The sequence below is a fragment of the Hyperolius riggenbachi genome, chromosome 5 (genome assembly GCF_040937935.1).
Source record: "Hyperolius riggenbachi isolate aHypRig1 chromosome 5, aHypRig1.pri, whole genome shotgun sequence".
Taxonomy (NCBI): Eukaryota; Metazoa; Chordata; class Amphibia; order Anura; family Hyperoliidae; genus Hyperolius; species Hyperolius riggenbachi.
Genome location: NC_090650.1, coordinates 419,256,428 through 419,284,249, shown reverse-complemented (window position 1 = coordinate 419,284,249; position 27,822 = coordinate 419,256,428). Strand labels below are relative to the sequence as shown.

Sequence of the window (27,822 nt, the reverse complement as noted above, 5' to 3'; positions counted from 1 at the left end):
TGTTCTGTAGTATTTATATACTTTGATTTCATATTGTAGCACACTTTAAAATTTGTAAACTCATAATCTATGTTAAAGCAATTGAACTGTACTGATCGTGTGAAATTTCTCAAACTCTGTACCTGTAATCTTTTATCTGTACACAGTTTTATAAATGTTATCATATTGACTGTAAAGCTACACTTATGCCTGTATACTTGTAATTTACTTTTAAAACTCCAATAAAAATTATTGAAAACTAAGTATGTATTGGTACTTGTATTGCCGGATGTCATGACTGTACAGTGTCTCATGTATATATGTTCCCCAATATTAGTTTTGTACTATGTCCAGCGCTGTGGAAGATGTTGGCGCTATATAAATAAAAAAATCATATTTTTTTGCTGCAAGTAAGCGAATATTTGGTCGCTGGGCTCAGGCGAGCTGCCGGATGTCGTATCGTGACCTGTGCCTGGAGTTATGCAAGGAATTACGGGTATCAGTTTTAGACGAAACCGGTGTCTTCCTCCAAGGCAGTCTCTGCTCTCTCTTACCGGTGTCGTGTTTTCTTTATCTCCCTCTGTTTATAGAAAGATCTGAGAAAAACGCAGCGTGACATCACACAGCTCACGTTTCATCTCCCCAATAAGAATGGCTCATTTGTCGCTGTAGAATAATAGCAGCGATACAAGCGCCACAGAACAACAACAACAAAGGGGATGATGATATGAGCACATAACAAAGTGTGTCTGCCGGGACTTTTCTTTTTATCGTTATTTTTCCCTTTTCAATGAGTCACAGCTGATGGCTGCGATCCCTTTTCTTAGAATCTTGCAGGTACTTGTCTCCGCGGAGCTGCGGTGGCGAGCGAGGCCCTGAGCGTTCAGCGCTCGCTTTTGATGTCATAGAACAATGTCCTCCTCTGAATGAGAGCTGAAGGCTTTGTGGTGAGTCAGAGCTTCCCTCTTGTTACGGGAAACTTTGTTTATATTTATATATATATATATATCTGTGTACAGAGACCTGCAGGTGTAATGGGACAATGGGGGGCTTTCAGTGGCGTACCTAGGGTATTTAACAACTGATGCCGAGTGGGGGTGGAGCATTAGTAGTACCCCCACCATGTGAAATCCCTGATGGTCTAGTGGTACTCCCCATGTGTCACCCTCGATGGTCTAGTGCAGTGGTCCTAAAACTAAGGACTGCTGGCCAAATGCGGCCCGGCGAGGCTTTTTCACTGGCCCCCCAACACATCTATAACTTCTAGATGTGCTCCACTGTACCTTTTAAATATCTGCGGCCCGCATATAGAGTAGCAGTGCTGGCATCACCCATCCACATACTATAGAAGCCAGTGAGCAGTCATTCGCTGGCTTCCAATCCAATTCTGCATCAGCTGTCCAACTGGATGGCAGGTTGTCACCTGGGTATGCTTCACTGTCTGGTGCACAAAGACGCTCTTCAGCGCTGCATAACTGAATGGCTGCTCCTGGGAGTACTCCTCCAGGCATGATTGGGGTAATCAATGCCTAGATTCAGGCCCTATTCACACTTAAAAGCGCAAAACGCCGGCGGTGTGCGGGAGTGATTTTTCAGCTTAAAAATCACTGAACACTGCGGCGATTTTTCCGCAATCATGTTTAGTGCTTCTATAGCACTGAAACGGTGCAGGCGACGCGTTTGCGTTTCGCCATTTTGGGCGATTTGTGGCAATTAGCGCAAATCGCCCAAGTAAGCACAGGCCCATAGGGTTTTATTACACTAGCGCATTCAAAATCGTTAGCGTTTCAGCTTTTTGCCGAAATCACCGACAAAACACTCAAGTGTGAATGGGGCCTCAATGTAATGTTTTTCAACATTATTTTATGTGTTCCGGCCCCCAGCAGTCTGAGGTATGTTGACCTGGCCCTTAACCGAAAAAGTTTGCGGACCTCTGGTCTAGTGGTGACCTGGGGGGGCTGACATCATTCCTTCCTCCTTCTCCATGGGCCCCCCTCCTGTGTTACCCAGCAGAGTATGGCCCATCGGCGAGGGTTGTAAGTGAATCTCACCTGATCCCGATGCTCAGAGGCTAGCATGGACCCATCAGGGTCATGTGATATTCACTCACAAGCTTCACTACTGGGTCCTACTCTGCAGGGGAACACAGGAGGGGGGCCCATGGAGAGGGAGGAAGGAATGATGTCAGCCCCCCTCCTGCTTCCCCAACTCTAATCGGCCCGCTGACTGGAGCCTCAAACTCTTCTTCCTTAGTGTAAACCCCTTCCATGGTGACACCCAATTTGGGATACCCCCTTCCCCCCACTTAGGACGCCACTGAATATCATTATTCAGTAAGAAATTAGTACCACATGGCCACCCATAAGGCTGAATACACATAAACGATAATTGACGCCAGTTGGGAACCGATCACTCGGGCACTGATGGTGTACAGACACTAGTTATTTTGTTGCTATTGGGGGGAGAATGGAGGGACAAGACCAATGGACTACAGAGTGGATTCCTGGGTGGGGGAGGAGTGGAAATGTAATTGCGAGCGGTCCTGCTTGGGCGTCCTTAAAGAGACACTGAAGCGAAGAAAAAATTATGATATTATGATTTGTATGTGTAGTACAGCTAATAAATAAAACATTAAGATCAGAAACATCAGTCTAATTGTTTCCAGTACAGGAAGAGTTAAGAAACTCCAGTTGTTATCTCTATACAAAAAAGCAAATAATTTCTACGACTTTCAAAGTCGTGGAGAGGGCTGTTTTCTGACTTTTATTATCTCAACTGTTAGTTAACTATTTACTTTTTCTCTGCCAGAGGAGAGGTCATTAGTTCACAGACTGCTCTGAAAGAATCATTTTGAATGCTGAGTGTTGTGTAATCTGCACATATTAGAGAATGATGCAATGTTAGAAAAAAAAACTATATACCTGAAAACAAAAATATGAAAATATTTTCTTTGCTGCTAATCTTCTAGTAATTATTCATAGTACACAACCAATTCATTATATCATATATTTTTTTTTCGCTTCAGTGTCTCTTTAAGGATCCAGTAGGACGGATCCAATCACTTCACGATCCTAGTAACCTCCAGTCCTGGTTTTGAACTATTGGATGTTCACCCAGATTTTGTTCACAGCTCCCTTGAAAAAGTGGGATGTTGTCAACAGAAAAGGTTGGGGCATTCCTGCTAAACAACCTGTTACAGCCTTTGGGCTTGATTGACTAAAGCGTGCTAAGTGTTAGCACGCCAGTGAAAAGCCCCTTATCACGTGCAAAGTGCCTTTGCACACGCTAATATGCGCTAAACATGGCACCGTCTGCGTGCAAAATAGCCTGATAAGCGTACTTTGCATGCGGACGGTGCAACGTTTCTGGCACACCAAATGGCGCGCTATCAGTAACAGCTTTGCCCGTGCAAACTACTTAGCACCCTAGTTTGCACATGCAAAGCTTTTAGGTGTGCTAACTGTGTTAGCACCCTTTAGTGAATCAAGGCCTGTGTATTTACATTGGACCTATCTTTGTCAGAGTTGTGACAAGGTACTCCAGCACTATTGGAGATTCCAAAGTGCTCCCCCTAATTGTGCCCGCACCAATGTGGGTAGCAAATGTGCCCTCCGTAGCCCACTCCCCAGTTTAGATAGCCAGACATACCCCCAGTATTAGGTAGGTTGCCCCCCCCCCCTCCAGTATAAGTAGCCAGATGTGCTCCAATTATTAGGCAGCCCCCATAGCCAGATTTACCTCCAGCATTAGGTTGCCCCCCAATATAGATAGCTGGATGTGCCCCCCCAATATTAGGTAGCCTAAACCCCAGTATAGACAGATAAGCCCCCAGTATTAGGTAGCTCCCCCCCACGATATAGATGGCCAGATGAGCCTCCAGTATAAGTTAGCCTCAATCCCCAATATAGATAGCCAGACATGCCCCCAGTATTAGACAACACCCCTCCCCAGTATAGCCAGATGTACCCCCAATATTAGGTAGCCTCCTCCCCAGTATAGATAGCCAGATGTGCCCCCAATATTAGGTAGCTTCCTCCCCAGTATAGATAGCCAGACATGCCCCCTGTATTAGACAACACCCCTGCCCAGTATAGCCAGATGTACCCCCAGTATTAGGCAGCCACCTCCCCAATATAGATAGCCAGATGTGCCCCCAATATTATGTAGCCTCCCTCTAGTATAGATAGCCAGATATGCCCTCCAGTATTATGTAGCCTGCGCCCAGTATAGATAGCCAGATGTTACCCAAGTATTAGGTTCAGTATACATAACCAGATATGTGTAACGATTTGTGTCAGCAAGTGGCAGAATCTGATTATTAGGTGATCTGCAGTATCACCTATAATGCAGATATATACCTGATTATAAGGTGATCTGCAGAATCACCTATAATGCTGGTATATCAGAAGCTGCCGTGACAACAAATACAAAAGGTGTAACAGGTGTAGTGCTTGGTGCAACAGTAATACTGATAAGTTTGGCAGAACCTCACCAGAGGAGCTGGTGGGTACTATCAGTAATGAACCTTACCGGTGACAAGGGCTCACTGGTGAGTGGAGTGGTCAGACAGATCGAATCGGCAACAGACAGGAAGGTACAGTACAAAATCGGCAGGCAAGAGGATAGAGATATATCAGGCAGAGTTAGCAACAGGATCAGATGGGCTAAAGTACTGAATTGTGACGCGAAAGCGAAGTCAGAAGAGAGCCAGAGTCAAACACAGGATATCAAGCAATATATATCAATAACAGTAACAAATCCTAGTCTTGTGTGAAATCCCCGGTTTCCTCCCGGATCAAAGCACACCGGATCTATCTAAGTGCTAACACGTAGCATTCGCAACAGCAGACAGCCCGCAAGTGGCTCCAAGCGGCCCAAGAAGCGGAGGAGACCCCTCGGCCATGCCCACACTCATCAGCCAATCGGAAACGCCGAGTCTCCCCTGACGTCAGCCGACCGGCCGGTCAGCTGACGCGCCTCCTTCCCGCATAAAGGTCCCGTCTGCGCGCAACGAAGCCACCCTGTGAGCCACTGACAGTCCCCTCCTCGGCGTGCTAGATGCCGGAGGAACGGGAGAAACGCTCGCGAGGGAAACCGAGGCAGCTGCGGGGGCATCCTGATTGCCCGCAGCTGCCTCTCTAGGGATTGTTACAATATGCCCCTCAATATTAGGATAGCCTCCCTCAGGTATAGATAGCCACATCTGTCTCTAGTATTATGAAGACCGACCTCCCCTTCCCAGTTAGCAGAGCGGTGCATCCTCAGCGGAGCTCACAATGTCCCCAGCTGTAACTCCTTATCCTGTACCACCACTAATGAATGCGTTGATCTTGAGGGTTTGTATGATTTGGACATGTGATCGGCCCAATAGTTTTTTTCTAAAGAATATTGATAAACACTGTTTTTCAGAGCAGACCGTGTTTTCATAGTTGTGGTGTTTGGCCATTGACAGTATTCATCTTCCTAGTGTGCCACAATCTCTCACTTTAGAGGCGCCAAGCTAGCTGGTCTGTGAGTTCTGGCCAAAAACTACATTCTCTGTCATCGTTTATTTACCGTAATCGTTAGAGACCATTCGTCTAATTGGGAAGCAAGCCAAAGTACGCACATGAGATGTGACTACAGTGATCCTTGCTGTGGCTAATTAATGGGTAAACTGGTGTAATTAGACAAGGAGTAATAGATATAATCCTGCATACAGGACTCAGCTTTCACCTCCTGCAGGGACAGGGCATCCCTGGGCTAATTAAAGGGAACCTGAACTGAGTAAAATTATTTAAAATACACACAATGTACCTTCAAATTAATATTACATACTTACCTCCACGTCAGTTACTCTCAGAAGCTCCCCATTTTCTTCTTACAAAGATCCCTTCCAGTTCTGACAAGATTGTCAGAACTGAAATATATCAGTTGCTGTCAGTTATAACTGAAAGGACAACTGATGAGCAAGGTAATGTCCATGTGTCCCTATGGTTCAAGTGGGCGATATTAAAGGGAACCTGAATTATTTAAAATAAACATGACGTAGCTGAAAATGAATATTACATATTAACCTCACCGTCAGTCCCTCTCAGAAGCTCACCATTTTCTTCTTACAGTGATCCCAATATTTTGTCAGAATTGAAATATACCAGTTGGTGTCAGTTATATATCAGCAGGTGTCAGTTACAACTGAATGTACAAGGTAATGTCCAGGTTTCCCTATGGCTCAGGTGAGTGATATTACAGTTTAACAGTGTGCTGACCAGGACGCTTTTAGGAGGTAATGGCCATTTTTAAACTGGATGACGGAGAATTCCATTGAGCACAGTGGACAAACAGGATGCAGGAGAGGAGAAAGAGATTGAGGAGTTGACTACACAGGAGGTACGTATGACCTGTATATAGTTGTTTTGACTTTTTATTTTCAATTCAGGTTCTCTTTAACAGTGTGCTGATCGCGAAGCTGATTTGGGGTAATGGCCATTTTCAATATGGAGGACAGAGATTTCCATTGATCACAGTGGGCAACCAGGACGCAGGAGAGGAGAAAGAGATTGATGAGTAGACTACACAGGAGGTAAGTATGACGTGTGTATGGTTATTTTGACTTTTAATTTTCAGTTCAGGTTTTCAGGGTGATTGGCAGCCTTTCTTCAGATTAAAGTGAACGTTCTTCATAAAGGAGAGGTACTGCACATTTTTTATATGCACTTAATAGAATATTAATTTCAACAAAGCATTCATTAGCAGTTTTTTTGTAAAATAAAAAAAGCTTCCTGCAGCAATTCATAGATCCTCCTTTCCACTACAACTACCTATTGCTAGCTGCTCATCCAAGTGACACTCTTTAGTCACATGGACTTGCAGGGGGTATTGTGATTGCTCCCACAGCCCATGTGCTGGCTGCCCAGCAACTGTTTTTTTTTTTTTTGCCATTTATATCTGTATTCATACTTACTGTATATCAATATATATATAAAAATCTGTGAGGTTTTGGCTAACCTTGACACTCCAGCTGTGACAAAGCTACAAATCCCATCATGCCTCTGCCTCCCCAAGTTATGCTTAGAGCTGTCATAATATTGGAATGCCTCATGGGACTTGTAGTTCCACCACAGCTGGAGTGCCAAGGTTAGCCATCACTGGACTAGCCCATCTCCTCATGCGTGGTCCTTAGTTAGGTCTTTCTTTACAAAAGCACTTACTGAACAGCAGTGGCTCCGTCCAGCAGCCAAAAATAATGTGCAGACAAAGTAGGGAGGCTGGCGGCAAACTTTGTATTGCACTGTTCCAGGGAGTGCTTCTTTAAAGAATAAATGAGTTACAGAGAATCCCCCATGAGGAGATGGACTCGTCCAAAATCTGTCAGCTTTTTACTACTAATTATGATAGCAACATAGGGAAAAAGTAAATTATAGCTCATTTTACTCTGAAAGAAACGTTCATTTCAAATGCATGCATTCTAAATTTTACAATTTTTAGCAACAGTGGTCCTTTGACCCTAAATTTAACGTGACCCTCTCTCCTCCACCTCACACCTTGCCCTTCAAGTAACCAAGCAACATTTTTAGCACCCAGGACATCTCAGTAGCACATTTAAAGGACACCGAGGCGAAAATAAACTAATTAAATAAACAAATGTATCAATCTTCCCTCTCCTAAAAATGACCTAAGATACTAAAGTTTTATTTTATGTTTAAATCTACTTTTTACGTTTTAACTGTTTTATTGTTTTGCTCAATGACACATTCATTGAAGTATGCCAGAGCTAAAATCTATAAACTATTGACCCTTTTTATCTCTTTACTGCTCTCAGAAGCCATTTTCTGCTAGGAAAGTGTTTTATAGTAGTAATTTCTTATCAGTAAGGGTCACACTGTAGTCTGTCCCAGTACTGACTGCTACTTGCATACCTGATGTTTAACTCTTTCAGGCAGAGAAAGAAAAAAAGGAACACAGCATAGGTATTTGTGTGCTAGGCACTGTACATACACACGTCTATCTCATCACGTCACCTCGGGTATCCTTTAACATGTTTGCCAACAATGTGGCTCATTATTTAAAAATACTTTAATTTTACCTCTTTTTTTACATTTAAAATTCTAGCAGAGGCCTTTATTATCCCACTTCCTCCTACTTCCTAGGCTTACAGTAGTTATACAGTTGTGCAAAGGTGCCCGAAGTATAAAAGGTTATAAAAAGATTAAAACATGAGGGGTTAGAGCTTAGCGCCTCTAAGAGACGCTAAGCTTGCTACTAGACTGCAAGTGTTGTTTTACTCCTTTTTACTGCCTGATGAAGTGGGACACGCCCGCGAAACGCGTTGCACTTGTCTGGAGTAGGTAAATAATTTATTTGTTGAAATAACAGCATCTTGTGTCTGTTTTAAAGTTTTTATAATCCTTTATATTTCTGGCTCCTCTGTACAACTGCAATACTACTGTGTCCACCCCTGGTGGAGGGGATTTGGCCCCCTTTTTTCCGAACGAGAGAGAGCGACTTCTTAATCCTGAGTGAGGACAGGTCTAATACTCCCCACCTGCTTATACAGTAGTTGCCTAGACGGTAACCCAGATTTGTGAGTATAATCTTGTACTTACTTCTCCACTTCCACATTTCCAGTACATACTACACTATATTGGGCTCTCGGTGTCCCCTATTCTCACTTCCTAGGCCCGCCCAACCTAAGGCATTTCAGGCAGATAAGGACTGCTGTAATTATTGTATTGCACTCATTAGCAAAAAGCTTTCATCAGCAGAGGGGGTGGAGATATTGGACACTGTGCTTCAAAGTGTTTACAGAAGTCACAGATGCTATCTTCACACCTCCCCCTGGATAAATTATGAGCAGCTAGAAGGGGAGGAAGGAACAGGGCAGTCCCTATAGCTATTAGAAAACAGGAGAACCTTCTGAAAAACAAAATGGCACTTGTTTGCTTTTAATTAATCAAACACTGTAACCCTGTGCTACCGTTAACCTAAACCAGTAGCCTACTGTGACCCTATCTCACCCCATACCTAATCTAACGCTTCTCCTACTCCCCCGCACCTTAAATGTCCCGGCCGTTCCAAGCCGGATTATTTCGTTATACCTATCGGAACGGAGAGTCCTGATAATTGCGTCTCGGTGTCCTGATGAACAACGGTATTAATCACTGAGATCTGCCAAGTGTCTGGAAATGATCTAAAATCATCATGCAAGCAAAAGAACATCCAGTGATTAAGGCCGGCTTCTATATCAAGCTGTCCACATTTCCCAACACTTTCCAATTTCATATATGATGGATTCATTCGTCTCAACGGGCAGCTGGGATGCACAGAAACTCCCAGAGCCCCTTCTACAGCGGGCCTGAACTCAGGACTTCCTCTCTGCTCTAAAAGATAAGCAACAGCATAATAACCTTTACAGAAAAATATTTCTTTGTTACAGCTGATAAAAATCCTGCAATAAACCTGCAGTGTGTCTACTTCCTGCTTTCATAGGAGCAGACATAGGGTTAAAAGCCTGTGTTTACAAATTAGAAGCTCTGCTGTGGCAGAGGGGATTCCTGAGCTAACACAGCTGAGATCAAATTACAACTTGTGATTAGTCACAGATGAGGTAGGATTAGACAGGCTAAACTCTCTAAATACATACAGGGTGCATTTCTATATGTTTTCCTTCTATCCTGTGCAAGAGTTCAGGTCCACTTTAACCCCCCCCCCCTGTGAATCTTCAGTATTTCACTCTGATAACGAATGATAAATGTGGCGAGTGGCATACACCAAGCTGCTACAACATTGAAGGAGTACTGTGAGCCCTAAAAAAAAGTATTTAGCTTACCTGGGGCTTCTACTGGTCCCTCCGCAGGGACAAAACGATCCTCCGGTCCCCCGCCGTGGCTTACTTCCGTTTTTTGCGACCTTGCCGTGGCCCTGGCCGGCGCTGTGAGCGAGGACGCGCATGGCCAGGGCTGCTCGGGCACAGTGGCTTGCGACATTAAGGTTGCAAAAAAAGCGGAACTGAGCCGCGGTGGGGGGACCGGAGGATTGGGAGGGCACAGGACATCTGCGGAGAACCGGTAGAAGCCCCAGGTAAGTTAAATTCTTTCTTTTTTTAGGGCTTACAGTGTTTTTAGGGCTCTAAATGTCTGACTCCTTTAAAGTGTACCTGTAGGAAATCCAAAAACTTTCTCCTTGCCTGCACCGATCTACAGCTGGGACTCTCAAACCACTTGAACCACACCCACACTGCGCAGGACAGCACAGAGCTGCTCGGACAGGACCGCGGCCACCAACTTCCAGAAGGTCCCGGCGCTGGATCACTGGTCTTGAGAAGGACGTCTCTTGTGGAGTCCATGCCCATATGTGGACTGGCACAATATTAGGCAGGCAATCAGGGGCCTAACACTAGGGGTTGCAGAGCCCCTCACCTCAGGCTCTCCCCTCCTGCAATTATCAGTGGCAGCGGGAAGGAACACATACCTACATGCGTTCCACGCGCCGGTGGTTCCGCTCTCTAAGTGTCTGACGCTACTTCCTGTTTAAACAGGAAGTAGTGTGAGGCACTTAAGAGATTGGAGTTTGTTCCTGTCGCGGCTCGCTGCCACTGATAATTGTAGGAGGGTTACCAGCTGCTGACAACCCACATTATAAGGTTGTATAAACGATTTTGTAGGAAGCAACAGTCTGTCCAGGATCCACCAATTCAGCAATGATTCATCTCACGAATGGATATCAGTAAACATCATAAAAAACAAACAAACGTAACTATACGGGGCCCATGCAATGGGAACCCCGAGAAAGTTGCATGCGTGTATGGGTCAGCAGTAAAGGACAGTATAAAGGTGCCGCCTGTCTCCTTCCCGACCGGTTTCGCAAACTAGCGTCATCAGGGGATTTTTTTGGGTATCCATGATTGCAGAGCTGTGCCGTGACCCCCATACTTATTGTAGTGGAGATTTACCTGCTTTTATCCTTTGTTGAAGACTCATCTTTTGTTTTTGGACTCTGCGCTGATCATATATAATTTACCTGTTTGTGAACTCTGGACATTGTTCTTCTTTCAGCAGCGGCTACTTTGTTTCCTTGGCGCTGCTACACATATGCAAAATTGCAGGAGGGGAGCGCGCTGAGGGGAGAGCCCGAGGTGAGGGAGGGGAGAAACTGTCCCCCCTCCCCGCCGATGTAGGTGGCCACGCTCTCTCCTCATGCTGCGGCCCCTCCTGCCCCCCAAAACGGCCCTGAGCGGGCCCGTGGGGGTCCAAATTTTTGCAGGGGGGCCCAGTGATTTCTAGTTACGCCCCTGAAGGTGATTAAATTATTTTTGACTAATTATTGTATATATTAGTTTAGAACAGAGAACCGCATCATTTAAAGCAAAACGTATGAGTTAATGCCTTGTATGTGTTGTACAGCTAAGAAATAGAACATTAGTAGCAAATAAGATAGTCTCATATTGTTTTCCAGTACAGAAAGAGTTAAAATCATTTCAGTTATCTATGCAAAAGAGCTTCTCTGAGCTATTGGACCAACAGCTCAGACCTGTTTTCTCAAGAGCAACAGTGAGGCCCAGTGCACACCAAAACCGCTAGCAGATCCGCAATACGCTAGCGGTTTTGGGAGCTGATTTCAGAGCGATTCTAGGTATGTTTAGAGAGGTTTTCTAAACATACCTAGCGGTTTTGGGTGCGTTTTTGGGTAGCAGATTACACATATTGTTACAGTAAAAGCTGTTACTGAACAGCTTCTGTAACAAAAACGCCTGGAAAACTGCGTTTTTCAGAGTGGTTTGCGTTTTTTCCTATACTTTACATTGAGGACGAAACGCTTCAGAAAACCGCAAACGTGCAGCAGGAGGCATGTTTTCAGCTGGGCAAAAACCTCAAACTGCCGATGTGCACCATCCCATTGCAATACATTAGCCAAGCGTTTTTATAGGCGGATGCGGCCGGCGGATCGCTCCAAAAACTGCTCGGTGTGCACTAGGCCTGAGAGACAGCTTGAGACAAGGTTTTACTGCAGGACAGTTCAAGTTTCATTATTTCTGCTTTGCTTTACAGCTTTAAATACAGATTGTGGATTCTAAAATACAACTGTGAAAGTCCGATGCAATGTTATAAATAAAGCTATATAACTGAAACAAAAGCATGAGACTATTTACTTTGCTGCTATTGTTCTAGTAATTATCCGTACTACACGTACCATTCATTATATCATACATGTTTGTTTTTTTGCTTTAGATTTGCTTTAAATACGTTCAGAAAGAAAAACATTTGCACACACCATTGACTTATCTTTTTTATTTTATTCATATAGCACTGATTTCTTTCACATAACCTTTATATGGTATACAGTCTTGCCATAAATTGCCCCTCAGAAGGGCTCACAATCTAATCCCTAGCGTAGTCAGTGGAAGGAAACCCACTTCCTTTCAAGAGGTATAAAACCCTGACATAATATTCAATAAAAACATGTTTTCCTACTTTTTATATGCCATACGGTTATCAGATTTGCTTTTGTGCATAAGTATTATTATTCATTTAGAAATTACATGTTCCCAAAGTACACTTTTTTTTTTACTCTGAGAGCTGACTTTGCATTTTATTTATAACTGCTTTATTCATCTTCTAACGTAAGCAGAAATGCTTTTTAAATGTCTGACTGTTTTCAGGAGAGCCTGCAGTGTCAGAGAACTGTTAATTTTATATTCCTCACTTGATACAATTAAATACAAGATAACATTATCTCAAGTTCAGAGGCTTCATACTTTGCTGGCAGGGAACTTCTAAGTCCTGTGTGTAACCCTTTGAATGCTGTTCTAGTAAAAAAAAAAATGCTGGTTGTATATAATATGCTGTAAACAATCTATTAGAGAAAAGAAGAAATGCTGGGTTTCATACCGCTTTAAGACAGGAAGTTCAAGAAATTCTCCCACATAATAGAGAATTACAAACCCAAAAGGAGGTTTTAACTCTTCTACACTGTTCAGAACTCGTTCTGTTTTCCTGGAGCTGGGCTTGCAGGCAGAGCTTCTGGCTGGAGATAAGAGTTCTGGACCTCAGAATGGCCGTGATCCGCGGTGGAATCGGCTGGCCGCGCTATGGAAAGCTTTGTACAGGCCGTGAGCCCAGCTCACTTCTGATGAAGATATCACAGGCAGCATTTCCCTGCTTTCTTCCCATTCCAGCTCCCGTATCACATAAAACAACCACTGGCGGATGAGGAGGGAGGAGTGAAGCGGAGCGGAGTGGTGAGCGCAGCAGCTGCCAGGATGGAGATCACACAGCAGAACGCTGATGCCTGCGGGGAAGCAACAGAGAGAAGAGATTATGCGGGGTGAAAACCGGCACCGGAACTCTTCCAGCTGACAGTAACCGCTACGCCCATAATAGAGGCACACTCACCCAAACAGCAAAACAACATAAAATGAGATGAAAGAAATCTCACGTTCTATACTTACCTGGGGATTCCTTAAAGGATACCCGAAGTGACGTGTGACATGATGAGATAGACATGTGTATGTACAGTGCCAAGCACACTAATAACTAGGCTGTGTTACTTTTTTTCTTTCTCTGCCTTAAAGAGTTAAATATCAGGTATGTAAGTAGCTGACTCAGTCCTGACTCAGACAGGAAGTGACTACAGTGTGACCCTCGCTGATAAGAAATTTCAACTATAAAACTTTCCTAGCAGAAAATGGCTACTGAGAGCAGGAAAGAGATAAAAAGGGTCAATATTTCATAGATTTTAGCTCTGGCATACTTGAATGAATGTGTAAGTGAGCAAAAACAGTAAAACAGTTAAAACTTAAAAAGTAGATTTAAACATAAAATAAAACTGTGGAATATCTTAAAAAGTCATTTTTAGGAGAAGGAAGATAGATTCAATTGTTTATTTCAGTAGTTTATTTTCGCTTCGAGTGCCCTTTAAGGAAGTCCCAGGTAAGTATAGAACCTGAGAAGGCTTTCATCTGAGGTACACTTTATAATCCCTCCTTGGGCAGTTTTTTTTAAATGTATTTAATAAAACATTATTTTAATGAATCATGCATAAAAATACTTTTGTAGAAAAGTACCAACTTACTAACTCTCCTTCAGCGACCTACACACTGCCTGCTCGCACCCAGTCAGTCAGAACCACGCCCCCTCTGATCACATGGGCATGTAGGGGAGAGGGTGTCAGCTGAAACTATAGTCATCTGTCCATCATACTCTCGGGCTGGAAAAGCTTGGGCCGACATGGCCGATCGAGTGCACAGCAGTAATGACGGGTGATATCGTGATGACTTACAAACGAGATGGACCCCTGGCTGCTGCACCTGGTGGTGCTTGGCATGACGGCGGCAGTTGGGGAAGATGTCGGAGGAGACTAGGAGTCTGTGCAGCTGGACAGGTAAAATTTACAATGCAGGGGCATCATGGGTTTGGCGGACATCTACATTTGGGGGGCAGTCAGGTGGGGGCGATTGGCTCGACACAAGGCCAGTTCCTGAGAGATTTCATGCAGCCTGCGTTGCATGGCCAGCCAACAGATCTCTCTCCAATCAGAGAGAGATCTGTTTATTGGTCAACCAGCCTATACATCGTTAGATTTATGTGCACCTCTAGTTGTATAAATAAGAGATATCAACAATGGGTGCAACCAGCAGTGTACCCCTCTGACTCCAGCTTTTCAATAGGAGAGCAGACAGAGACGGGTGTCAGGCAGGAGTAAAAGGAGGACACGCATGTTGTAATTTGACGATTACAGTTTTAAAGTGGAACTGTAGTAAAAATAACAATCAATTTGTTTATTTACACAGCATTCATTTACAGATTATTTAGTCAGTGTTTGCCCATTGTAACATCTTTTCTCTCCCTGATTTACATTCTGATATTTATCTCTGGTGGTGACATATTTTGTTCTGTCAGGTGATCGGTGTACGGAATGTTTTTTTTTTTTTTACAGAGAGTTCTATGCACAGAGGGAGATACTGCTTGCTTGGCAGTTGGAAAAAGCTGTTATTTCCCACAATGCAATGAGGTTCACAGACAGGAAACAGTCAGGACCATGGTCATGACATCACACCACAAGTTTCACCACAATATCAGCCATACAGACCCCCCTGATGATCTATTGGAGAAAAGGTAAAGACTTCTCATGGGAAAAGAGGTATCAGCTACTGATTGGGATGAAGTCCAATCCTGTGTTATAGTCCCTCTTTAAGATGTCATGAAACAAGGCTGTAATATTCCTGAGGCCGGAGGAACACTTTAAGTTATCGTGTGTCTCTGCATTGGCTCTGAACTGACATCTTGTGAAATGTGAACAACAAGTGCTGGAAATTCCCCCCATTTATGTGCACATCACAGATGGGTTCAGCTATGAAGGGATCACCCAGGCTGGGGAAGCCCCTGCAATTAGCTGACAATTAAATGGCAGGAGAACAGGCTATAAATGGACTCATTACAAGGGAGAGGTGCACTAATCACCTTCGGCAGGCTGATCCGCAGGCAATCCGCTAGTGAGAGGGGGAGATGGAACGGGACAAGTGCCAAGCAACCAAGAGCAAGAGTGCAGAGGCCTGTAACCAATCAGGATTCAGCCAAAACAAGGATCTTGATTGGTTGCTTAGGGGAACTGCTGTAGTCAGGTCCAGGCCAAGGCAGAGGCGAGAGAGGCTCCAGTCTCAGGGCGCAGTGTAGGAGGGGCGCACAACTCACTCAGCTATCATTCCCCTATTGTGTTTGAAGCAGAGAGAAATAAGAAAAGGGAATACATGGCAGTGACTGCAAGCCAGATAACTAGAGAGTAAGGTGTTGGGGCCCTGGGGTGCCCCTTACTCTAATAGCAATCAGTGTGTGACGGCTGGGGTGGGAGGGATGGAGGGGCGCACTCTGGTGTCTCAGCCTTGGGTGCTGGAGGACCATGTCCCCTGTTTGTCTACTAATTCCCATGTCTTGACAGTGCCAGTTAGACACAAGACAATAACTACTATCAGGCAAGCAGCTGATCACCCCAAATTTGGAAATCGATTGTATTAATGCACCTCCTTGTTCTCTTGGGGGGCGGCCAGCCAGGAATCAGCATGCCATGTATGGGTGCGCAACAGATCTCCCTCTGACCAGAGCGTGATCTGTCTCTTGGCCGATCTGCTAGATGTATGGGCACCTTAAGAGGAACCTGACGTGTGAGACCTATTGAAGCCGCCATGTTTATTTCCTTTGAACAATACCAGTTGCCTGGTAGTCCTATAGAGTAGGATTTAAACTTAGTCAAAAGATTCATAACAGCTGCCAATAAAGAATGTGTATCGCCCAGATCAATCAGGGTATTATCCGCCTAAAGCAACGTTTTCTCTTCTAGGATCCCATATTGGCACCCCACTATGTCTACGGACCCCTGAACAAGTTCAGCGAGGGGCTTCATCGCTATTGCAAAGAGAAGCAGAGAGGGGGCAGCCCTGCGTCGTACCATGCTGCAACAGAAAGGGGGCCGACACCGAGCAGCCTGGCAGACCTGCTGATCTTTCTGGTCAGTAGGGTCTAAATCACATGCCTGAAACATGCATGCCGCTAATCTTGTCAGATTTGTCATAGACATCTGACCTGCATGCTTGTTCAGGGTCTATGGCTTAAAGTATTAGAGGCAGAGGATCAGCAGGACAGCCAGGAAATATGGATTATTTAAAGAGTCTGATGTGTTTTAAAATTCCTGTTTTGGAGCAGGCTGCTTCAGCATTATAATCCAAACTGATTCACCGCATTTCCGTAGCAGAACGAGGTCTTAATCACGCCCAAATCCCAGGGGAAAAATTCGAGGCTCCTTCCTGGAAGAGGCAGAGCTGTGTGCAGTAGCTGTGCCTCTGCTGCAGTCAATCCCTGCCGATCTCCACCTCTCCGCGCCCCTCTCAGTCTTCTTTCACTAAGAGGGGCAAGGAGAGGTGGAGATCCGCGGAGATTGATGCGACTGGAGGCAGAGCTACAGCCCAAAGCTCTGCCTCCCCCGGGCAGCAAAATCCACTAACTGGAAAGTCGTGGAATTTTGCCCCAGGATTTGGGGGATATACAGTGGTTTGCAAAAGTATTCAGCCCCCTTGAGGTTTTCCACATTTTGTCACATTACTGCCACAAACATGAATCAGTTTTATTGGAATTCCACATGAAAGACCAATACAAAGTGGTGTACACGTGAGAAGTGGAATGAAAATCATACATGATTCCAAACATTTTTTATAAATAAATAACTGCAAAGTGGGGTGTGCGTAATGATTAAGCCCCCTTTGGTCTGAGTGCAGTCAGTTGCCCATAGACATTGCCTGATGAGTGCTAATGACTAAAAAGAGTGCACCTGTGTGTAATCTAATGTCAGTACAAATACAGCTGCTCTGTGACGGCCTCAGAGGTTGTCTAAGAGAATATTGGGAGCAACAACACCATGAAGTCCAAAGAACAGACCAGACAGGTCAGGGATCAAGTTATTGAGAAATTTAAAGCAGGCTTAGGCTACAAAAAGATTTCTAAAGCCATCCCACGGAGCACTGTTCAAGCGATCATTCAGAAATGGAAGAAGTATGGCAAAACTGTAAGCCTACCAAGACAAGGCCGTCCACCTAAACTCACAGGCCAAACAAGGAGAGCGCTGATCAGAAATGCAGTCAAGAGGCCCATGGTGACTCTGGACGAGCTGCAGAGATCGACAGCTCAGGTGGGGGAATCTGTTCATAGGACAACTATTAGTCATGCACTGTACAAAGTTGGCCTTTATGGAAGAGTGACAAGAAGAAAGGCATTGTTAACAGAAAAGCATAGGAAATCCCGTTTGCCACAAGCCATGTGGGGGACACAGCAACCATGTGGAAGAAGGTGCTCTGGTCAGATGAGACCAAAATGGAACTTTTTGGCCAAAATGCAAAACGCAATGTGTGGCGGAAAACTAACACTGCACATCACTCTGAACACACCATCCCCACTGTCAAATATGGTGGTGGTAGCATCATGCTCTGGGGGTGCTTCTCTTCAGTAGGGACAGGGAAGCTGGTTAGAGTTGATGGGAAGATGGATGGAGCCAAATACAGGGCAAACTTGGAAGAAAACCTCTTGGAGTCTGCAAAAGAGTTGAGACTGGGGCGGAGGTTCACCTTCCAGCAGGACAACGACTCTAAACATAAAGCCAGGGCAACAATGGAATGGGTTAAAACAAAACATATCCATGTGTTAGAATGGCCCAGTTAAAGTCCAGATCTAAATCCAATCGAGAATCTGTGGCAAGATCTGAAAACTGCTGTCCACAAACGCTGTCTATCTAATCTGATTTAGCAGGAGCTGTTTTGCAAAGAAGAATGGGCAAGGATTTCAGTCTCTAGATGTGCAAAGCTGGTAGAGACATACCCTAAAAGACTAGCAGCTGTAATTGCAGCAAAAGATAGTTCTACAAAGTATTGACTCAGGGGGCTGAATAATTACGCACACCCCACTTTGCAGTTATTTGTAAAAATGTTTGGAATCATGTATGATTTTCGTTCTACTTCTTACGTGTACACCACTTTGTGTTGGTCTTTCACGTGGAATACTTTTGCAAACCACTGTAAATACATTGTTGTGCTGCGGGGATGCGGCAAATCAGTTTGGATTATAGTGTTGAAGCGGCCTGCTCCATAAAAACAGGTACTTTGAAATGCTTCAGACTCTCTTTAACAGGAAATAAACATGTCAGTCTCCATATCCCCCTCACATCGGGTTCCCTTTAAGAGATCCCCCCCCCCCTCTGTCTTTTCTCCCCAACCACCTGTCCTTGGTTTCCTAGGAAAGACCCAGCAGCCTGCAGGCGACACCCTCAACGTCAAAACATTTTCATGCAAATCTCACTCTGACTTGAAAGCGTTAGCTGCCAAATACTTCTGTAACCGCCTGTAAATCTATGTATGCAAAACAGGAATAACAGATTAACCTCTGGAGACCTCGGCCTATAGCAAGTCCATTCACAGCCTGGTTTGCATGTCACTCCCTGGATTCCTGGCTGGGTGACAAGGACAGGGGAACTATGAGAATATGGAGAAGAGAGATCCGCGTGTGATAAGAGGATGTTCAGAACTTCTCAGACTTCTCACCAGTTGTTCCTCACTGTGATGCAAGACAGCAGCCTACAGAGCAGCCACACTCCCACTGCCCCAATTTACCATGGAAGTCAATGGAGAAGGGGTAAATAGGCTGATTGCAGTAGTAATCTAATGTCCCACATTGCTAAGTTAATGTAAATTTGTCTCCACCCGTGGCCACACCCACATTCTGGTCCATGGCCACACCCACTTTTTGGCGCGACGCGCTAACCGCACTGCACAACTTATATTTTTCGGCGCGCCCCGCACAACTTCACCGGACTCTTCAGCGCGGTGCGTGTAGCGCGCCGCACCACTTCTTCCCTGCCTTTTTGCCCCGCCTTCCCCTGGAAAATTTTCTGTAGACGCCCATTCTCTGCAGTCTCACTCTAGCAGATGTAAATTCTCTGCTTAGTACACAGAAGACTAATTTCTATACATATAAAAGTTTATGTGTAAACACCTTGACCCATTACAATGAAACTTGGTATACAGATTCCACCTGGGATGATATGTTCTGGGGGTCTCGTGTCCCCCCTGCTCTCCTGGGCGGAGCTACAAACAGCCAATCAGATTTCATCCATTCATGTCAATGGGAAAAATGTAAGACTGCCATTCTCACAGTAATCAAGCCAGAGTCCCCACACCTGGCACAGTTGGTCACTTGGTGACCGAGGTGAAACAATCGGGGAAAGTTGGCAGAACATAAAAAAGCCAATCAAATTTCAGCAATTTATTTTCAATGGGAAAATGTAAACTGCCTGTGACGATCGGTGTAACACAGAGAGGGTCTGCTTACCGGTGAACTGCAGTATCACCGAGAATACAGAATATACCCGATTATTGGTGATCTGCATTATCACCGATAATCAGATCTATCTACTAACCTCTGGACACCAAGATAGCAAGTGAGTGTATAGATGCAACAGTATACTTTTAGTACTTCTCCAGAAGTAGGTTCCTTCCTCTAGACTAGACTCTCCAGGGGGGAGGGGCTAGGCTGAGGGGAGGAAGGACAGAGCGTGAGTGACACCCAAGAGAAAGGGTGACACTAACAGGTCTGTGAACTGCCTCTAACAGTAAGGCTAGTTCTCGAGGTCGGGCAAGCCAAGTCGTTATCACACAGACAGATAAGGTACAGATTCAGAAGGCCAATACAGAGTCCAGGAACGAGCAGAGATTGGCAACAGGGTAACAGAAATAGCAAGGTACAGAATCAGAGTTCAGAGGAGTGGTCGGACAGGCAAAGGGTCATAACAAATAATACAATTCAATGTTCCTAATGCTAAGGTGTGAACGCCTTGATGTCAACACCTTTGGAAACTATGCTAGAACACAGATACAGACAAGGTCTGAGTGCTACCACGTAGTGATCGCAACGGCAGACAACCAGAGAATGACCAGCACCCAGTATATATACCACAGCGCTCTCCAGCGCCACCCCTAAGTGCTGGACCAATGGCAGGTGGTGAAAATGTCAGCTGACCCGCCTGGTCAGCTGACCCTTTTCTGGCTGCCATATAAGCTCTGCCTCTCAGCGCGCGCGCGCGTCCTTCTGAACCTGTGTGGACTAGCAGTCCCAGCCACACCAGACATGTCTTGTACTGTGACCACTGACTCAGGCGCGGAGACCGCCGCCCCGCTCTCTACGCGAGCGGCGGTTTCCTTGCGTCCAGCCGCAATGCCAGCTGCTATGTCATGCATACAATCCGCTGCCTCCAACGCGGACTCCACCGCTCTGCCCTTGCGGCGGTTTCTTCGCGTTGTGCCGCCATGTTAGACGCGGAAACAGCCGCCTTACTCTGAGCCCTTGCGGCGGCTTTTCTGCGTTTCCTCACACAGCCATTCTTACATTGTTAATGGTAGGGTTCTCAAACTTGGCACTGTTGGCCACTGGAATTAACAATCAGGAAAGTGGGTGGAGCCTACAACAGCCAATCAAAATTCACCTATTGATTTTCAAGGTGAATATTTACATTGCTGCCATTCTTACACAGTTAAGAGCAAAGGCCTCAAACATGCTACAGTCGGTCATTAAGCAACAGGGGTTTAAATTCTGAAAAAGGGGGCAGAGCCACAAACAGCCCATCGGATTTGCTTGCTAAGGGACTCGCTCCACAAGGGCTCTTGTGGAGTAAACACTTTTCCTAGAGCTGCGACCGCCACATCCTTCCCAAAGGCCGCGAGGGGACGGTACTACCCTACATGCCCTCCTGAAGCAACCGATGTCTGAGCATATTTTGTTTACCTGATACAATTTTGCCAAATACCAGACTATACTTCACCAGACTGGGCTCCCGGTGTCCGTGTGTTTACTATGAAATCTACATCCTGACCCTGCAATGCAAGCATTCCAATACAATCATAAATATGCCTGATGTAATGATAATCTAAGTCTATTCTGGTACATTACCGGGGAGAGGGAAGCTTGACATCTCCCCTCCCACATTCCTACTCCTCACTGATTGGCTGAGGGCAGTTCAGTGTGACAGCAGACTGAGAAGAGAAATACACCTCACCCCTCTGCAGAAGCTGCTGAAATACAATCTATGCTGTAATCACATGTGTTTACAATGCAAAATACATATGACCGTGCAGTTTCTGAGTAAGGGAGGTAATGGCATCAGGATTGGCTTCAGTCAGAGGCAGTAAAGATGGAAAATGCCTGGAAGAGTTTTCACTTTATTTACTATATAACATTCACTGAAATCAAAACGTGGACAGCACAATACATATATTATGTAAGTAGAACGACTATTTATCTACTTATATACAGTATGTGTATTTTTTTCCTGGGATATTACGGCTGCCCCTGCTGCTTTAACTCTAACAATATTGTAAATTAAAGAGAAACTCCAACCTAGAATTGAACTTTATCCCAATCAGTAGCTGATACCCCCTTTTACATGAGAAATATAATGATTATCACAAACAGACCATCAGGGGGGGCTGTATGACTGATATTGTGGTGAAACCCCTGCCACAAGAAGCTCTGAATACCGCGGTACTCTGGGCAAACTGCCACAATGTAACAATGTTCACAGACAGGAATTATCTGTTTACAGCTGTCAGCCAACAGCCAAAACAGCTAGCAGCAACAGCTACACAACCTGCCCACAGTAAAAATGTCACCATGTAATAAATGTCAGGATGTAAGTCGGGGAGAGGAAAGATTTTACAATGAGCAAACACTGACTAAATCATTTATACATAATTATGGTAAAAAATGAAGCATTTTTTTTACTACATTATTTTCACTGGAGTTCCTCTTTAAGCACTGTTTACCCTGTGAGGTCAGCAGATGTGGACCTATTCCTGGAATCTGCCGATACACTTTAACACTTGCGCCTTACCATACTGACAGCAGTCACAACAGAGCATGACTTCTAGGCAGCTGCTGTGACCCAGTTTCCCTAGGGAAAGGTGCTTGTGTAACAGCCTGTGTTCTTATGGCAGGCTACACGAGGAGTGCTTGGAACAAAGGCACGCTTTACATCCATATTACTCATCGTGCGCTCATAATCTGACCTCTGTGTGTTCTTGCTTAGTCACTGTGATGATAACTGTAGCATGTAAGCGGAGGGTTGGCACAGCCAGGGAGAGAGGAAACCATTCCTGACAGGCAGAGGCCTTAAAGTCCTGCCAGGGAGAGATTAACCCGGAACATTAAAGAACTCCACAGACTGCCCTGCAGCACAGAACAGGCTCTTGTGGTTACTGGTGTACCGTACGGAGTGCAGGATCGCCAGCCGTCCCGGATTGTGCCAGTATAGAGCTGGGTCCGTCGGCATTCGCCAATTACAAGGGGCAACCCTTGAGGTGTTAGGGGTCTAATCCGTAACAAGAAATAAGAAGTACTCAAAGCAGACCTGAGCTCAGAACTTCCTCTTTGCTCTAAAATATAAGCAACAGCTAAATAACCTTTAAAGAAAATCTCTACTGTCCGATTTGTACAATAAAAAACATACCAGTCGAGTCACTGTGATCTCCTGGATCCCTCTTTGCCGTTTCCGCCGCTCCCCGCCGTGATCCTGGCTTTTAATCGTCAGTTTTAGGAAGTGTTTACAAACAAAAAACATGGCAGCTAGCCAGGAAGTGATGTTTGTGTGTGTGTATGTATATATATATATATATATATGTATATATATATATATATATATAATGTTATAGAATACTACAAGTATTTATTACATAGTGAATTATCTGCACTCCAGTCTGGGATTAGTCACAGTTTCTCAGCATGTGACAGGCAGCTCCTTCCCCCCTCAGCCTCACAAACTGCATCACAGACAAGCTGAAACTGAGAGTAGAGACTCTGTCTGTGAGGAGTAAACAAAGCACACAGAGCCAGCAGGGGACGTGCATAACTTGTATTCATTACAACAGAGGCAGCCCATTCCTCCCTGGGTCTACAAAGGAAAGAAGAGTAGATATATTACAGAGACAGTGCAACTAGAAAAAGCTGCAGTAATCCAGATCACATTAGAACAGGTATAGGAATTTATAGGATAGAAGAAATAAGGCTGAACATTTTTTTACAGAGTATCTTTAAAAAAAAACTCAGCTGATGAAAATCATTTTATGGAAGCAGACATAAGGTTAAGATACTGTGTTTACAAATTAGCTGCTCTGCCGAGACAGTCAGCTGACGCAGCCAAAAGATTAAATCAAAGCTGTGATTAGTCACAGATGAGTGTGGATTAGACAGGCTAAACTCTCTAAATACATACAAGGTGCACTTCTCTATGTTTTCCTTCTGCCCTGTTCAGTGAACCTCAGCCAAAGATCAGGTCAAAGAGGAAATACTTACCTAGGAAGAGGGAGCCCTTCTGGATCCCATAGGGTACAGATGTCAAACACAAGGCCCACGGGCAGAATGCGGCCCTCCTTGCCATGTTATGTGGCCCTCAAGAGCTTCCAAGGTCCATCATTGTAAGCAGCACAAGAGAGCCAGCACACCACACAGCCTTCCTGTCCAGAGGAGCACACTGCTGACGGTTTCTGATGAAAACATTGCCAGTTTGAGCCGGGGTGCAGAAATAGCCCAAGGGACACGCCCCCAACAAATTACCATGGGACCCCCTCCCTGGATTCAAATTCCCCTAACCTTCTTTCTGGTAACTGGTAAGACACACACACCTACACATCTCCCCATAGCAGAGTAGCACAGTGGAACAGTGTAATGTTTACCTGCTCTAGTGATACGTTATCTCTTCTGTTCTTCCTGGCAGTCGCATGCTCTGTGCTCCCATACTTCCTTCTCCTGGTCACATGACACGCCTCAGGAGCCAGAGGTATGCGGCACCGAGTGTGTGGCTGTCAGGAAGACCAGAGGAGACCCCAAGCAGCACTGGAGCAGGCAAATATTAACCTTTTCCACTGAACTAGTCTGCAAAAGGGGGAGGAGCAGCCCCCAGGGTTGCTATAGTTAAAGATGGAGTCGAGCAGCTGAGTTCAGTACAGATTGGAGGGGTGCCAGTCTGTTAGTTGGTAGCCCACAAAGCAATATGTTACAATAGTCCAGGCGAGACATTATCATTAACATTAAGAGCATGTAGCGACATTTTAGCAGTGTCCTGCCTGAGAAGTGTGAATGAGGCCTAACGGCCGCCCACCTGCGCTCCCAGTGTGAGGGAAGCGTGACAGGATGATAACGACCAGCGCAGTCTGAGCGGAGTGAACTGTGACTCCTCTGCAGCTCAATCCTCACATACCGTAATGCCGTCACGTTAAATCCTGATTCAGGCTTCTCACATTCCTGTGGAGAGCCGTATTCGATGACAATTTGGGAGAAACGGCCAGAGATTGTGAATGGTGATTAGTCACCAGGAACTGGGCTGTGCTATGCGTCCGCAACATCGCAGTTCCCGTTTGGGAGGATATTCATTCTCGTTTTTCTGTTTAACAGCAAACTGTGACTCGATTCCCTGCTGGAATCACTTCTTGTTCAAATGACTCATGATAGGGCTACATGTAGTCCTATAAATTCATACACTCTGCCTTTTTATTGGACCGTGTTTTATCTGTCTGTTATGCCTTTCTGACCCCCAATAGTGTTAACAGTGTTAAAGCGGGAGGATTAGCCATACTAGGCCAGGGAAAAACACATACTGTATATAAGTAGACAAATACTTGATCTACTTACATAACACATGTATTGTACTGTCCACATTTGATTTCAGTGAATTTTATATAGTAAATGAAGATAATTCTGTTCCTGGGGGGAACATGTCTTTTGCCCACAGTATGAGGCTAAATCCTGATGTCATTTCTGCCCATTACTTTTTTTCTTTTCTTCTCCAATCGCTGAGTCACCTCAGCCTTGCTTGTAAACACAAGTGAACAGAGAATCATGTTTCAACTAGGCAGCTAGGAAGGGAAATAAAGGGAAGAGGAGGAATATATTATAGATAAAAATAACCCTGAGTATGAAACTGGTTGGCAATGGCTATTAAAGGGCCAGTGCTCCTAAGGTATGTGATAACTCCAAACCATAACAGCAGAAAAAGTTTTGAATGCAGGATTAGCATCTTTGTCACTTAATACACTCAGACCAGCTGCTGTTGAAATTTGATTTTCATGGTCACAATCCCGCTTTAAAGGGGACCTGTAGCGAAAATAACATAACGAATAAAACAACCAATTTATTTAAAGGGGAACTGAAGAGAGAGGTATATGGAGTCTGTCATGTTTATTTCCTTTTAGACAATACCAGTTGCCTGGCAGCCCTGCTGATCCTCTGCCTCTAATACTATTAGCCATAGCCCCTGAACAAGCATGCAGCAGATCAGGTGTTTCAGTGGTTCAGACTTATAAGTCTGATCTGACAAGACTAGCTGCATGCTTGTTTCTGGTTTTAATCAGATACTACTGCAGAGAAATAGACCAGCAGGGCTGCCAGGCAACTGGTATTGATTAAAAGGAAATAAACATGACAGCCTCCATATACCTCTCTCTTCAGTTCCCCTTTAAATACTGCACAAGCAAGCGACATTACGTACGACATGAGCGCATTCTGTAGAATGATGTTGTATAAATTACATTAAACACACGTGGCCGACTGCAGGATATCTGCCCAACACTCATCTGAGTTGATCCGCCGGATGAATTGGGGAAAATGCTCGATATTGGTCGCTCGGTTACATTTTTGCGACGATTGTCCCCCGATACGGCAAAATCTGTAGTTCATCAGACGTTTCCACTGACTTTTGTATAACATGTGTATATAGCTTAAACCAAACCTGCAGTGAAAAAATTAATTGTGATATAATAAATTGAATGTGTAGTATGAACAATGATTAGAACATTAGTAGAAAAGAAAAGTCTCATATTTTTATTTTCAGTTCTATAGCTTTTTTTTTTAACCACCCTGGTGTTCTATTAAGATCTAGAGCTAGCTACATTATTCCCTCCTCCCTGCCGAATCCCTCCCACCCTTCCGATCACCGCCAGCGATCAAACCCATCAGGAAATCCCATTCTGAATGGGATTTCCTTTAGGGCTTCCCCGTCGCCATGGCGACGAACGGAATGACGTCATCGACGTCGTGACGTCAGAGGGAGTCCCGATCCACCCCATAGCGCAGCTTGGCGGTGATTGGCCAGGCTGCGCAAGGGGTCTGTGGGGGGGCCCCTCTTTCGTGGCGGGTAGCGGCGCATCGGCGGCGATTGCATAAGAAACGCAGCTAGCAAAGTGCTAGCTGCGTGTATAAAAAAAAATAAATTGTGAAAATCGGCCCACCAGGGCCTGAGCAATCCACCGCGGCGGTCATGGACGAGCTGAGCTCGTCCATACCACTAAGGTGGTTAATAACCGCATCATATTGTCATAGTTGCAGTTTGAAAAAGCCTACTGTCTTGTAAGCTATAAAACAAAGCAGAAATAATTACCCTTTGAACTTTCCTGCAGTAAAACCTTATTTCAAGCTGTCTCTCACTGTTTCTTGGCTGTTTAATGCTAGGTACACACCATACAATTTTGTGTTAGATAAATGGTTCAATAGATAATTTCCGGCATGTCTAATCTTATTTTCGATTGTTTTTCTGATCGATGTCTCATAGAAGTGAATAGAAATAGATAAGAAAAGATAATCGAATTGAATATCGATTGGAAAATCGAATCGGAAATCGATCGGATGGTAAATTCGACCCAAAAAATGCACTACACATACAATTCATTGTCTCATATGTTTATTTTCGCTTCTGGTTTGCTTTAAAGAGGGACTGCAGTAAAAAAAAACGTAAAGAATAAAGTTCTGCCGAATAAAAGGCCCCAGTGGGAGGGCGGGGCTACATACTAATATACAGAATTATATATCTATAAGAAGTGTCTCTTATGCTGAAACCAGTGGTTATCCCTGATAACTCACTGCATTCTACAACATGTCACTACAGTGGGGTAGTGATTTATGTCATTTGGAGGGAACAGCCCCAGTAAGGATACACAGAGCTGTAACAGCCTGAGACAGCTTGTAATTCTTCCTCCCTTTATGTATGAGTGAAATAAATCATAGTGGCTGTGGTTGTGATTCAGAAAGCTGCAGCCTGACAGTCATGCTTCTCTCTGTAGTGTTGGTGGAGCTGTGCGATCGCTAAACTCTGAGAGAGACTTTGTACTTGTTATGTCATCTCCATAACTATCCGGTGACATAAGCCAGGATTGCAACAGGGACTGCAATAGCTGTTATGTTAACCTGCTGTGGCTGTTTATGACATAATTATGCAGTGTCATGTCTATGGCTGCTCTGATAGCAATGCACTGCTACAGTATGAGGGGGTCTCTAGCTACAGCCTGACTTCAGT

The 27,822-nt window shown here is 44.7% G+C and overlaps 1 long non-coding RNA gene across 3 annotated transcripts in view; it reads right to left on the bottom strand.

Annotated features, from left to right (window-relative positions):
- Positions 1-12,230: 12,230 nt before the first annotated feature.
- Positions 12,231-27,822, bottom strand: part of LOC137517881 (uncharacterized) — a 323,995-nt gene continuing 308,403 nt past the window's right edge. For all 3 annotated transcript variants that reach the window (XR_011020703.1, XR_011020702.1, XR_011020704.1), the window contains one exon: positions 12,231-13,245. This is a non-coding gene — a long non-coding RNA (uncharacterized lncRNA). The remainder of the gene's footprint in view (positions 13,246-27,822) is intronic.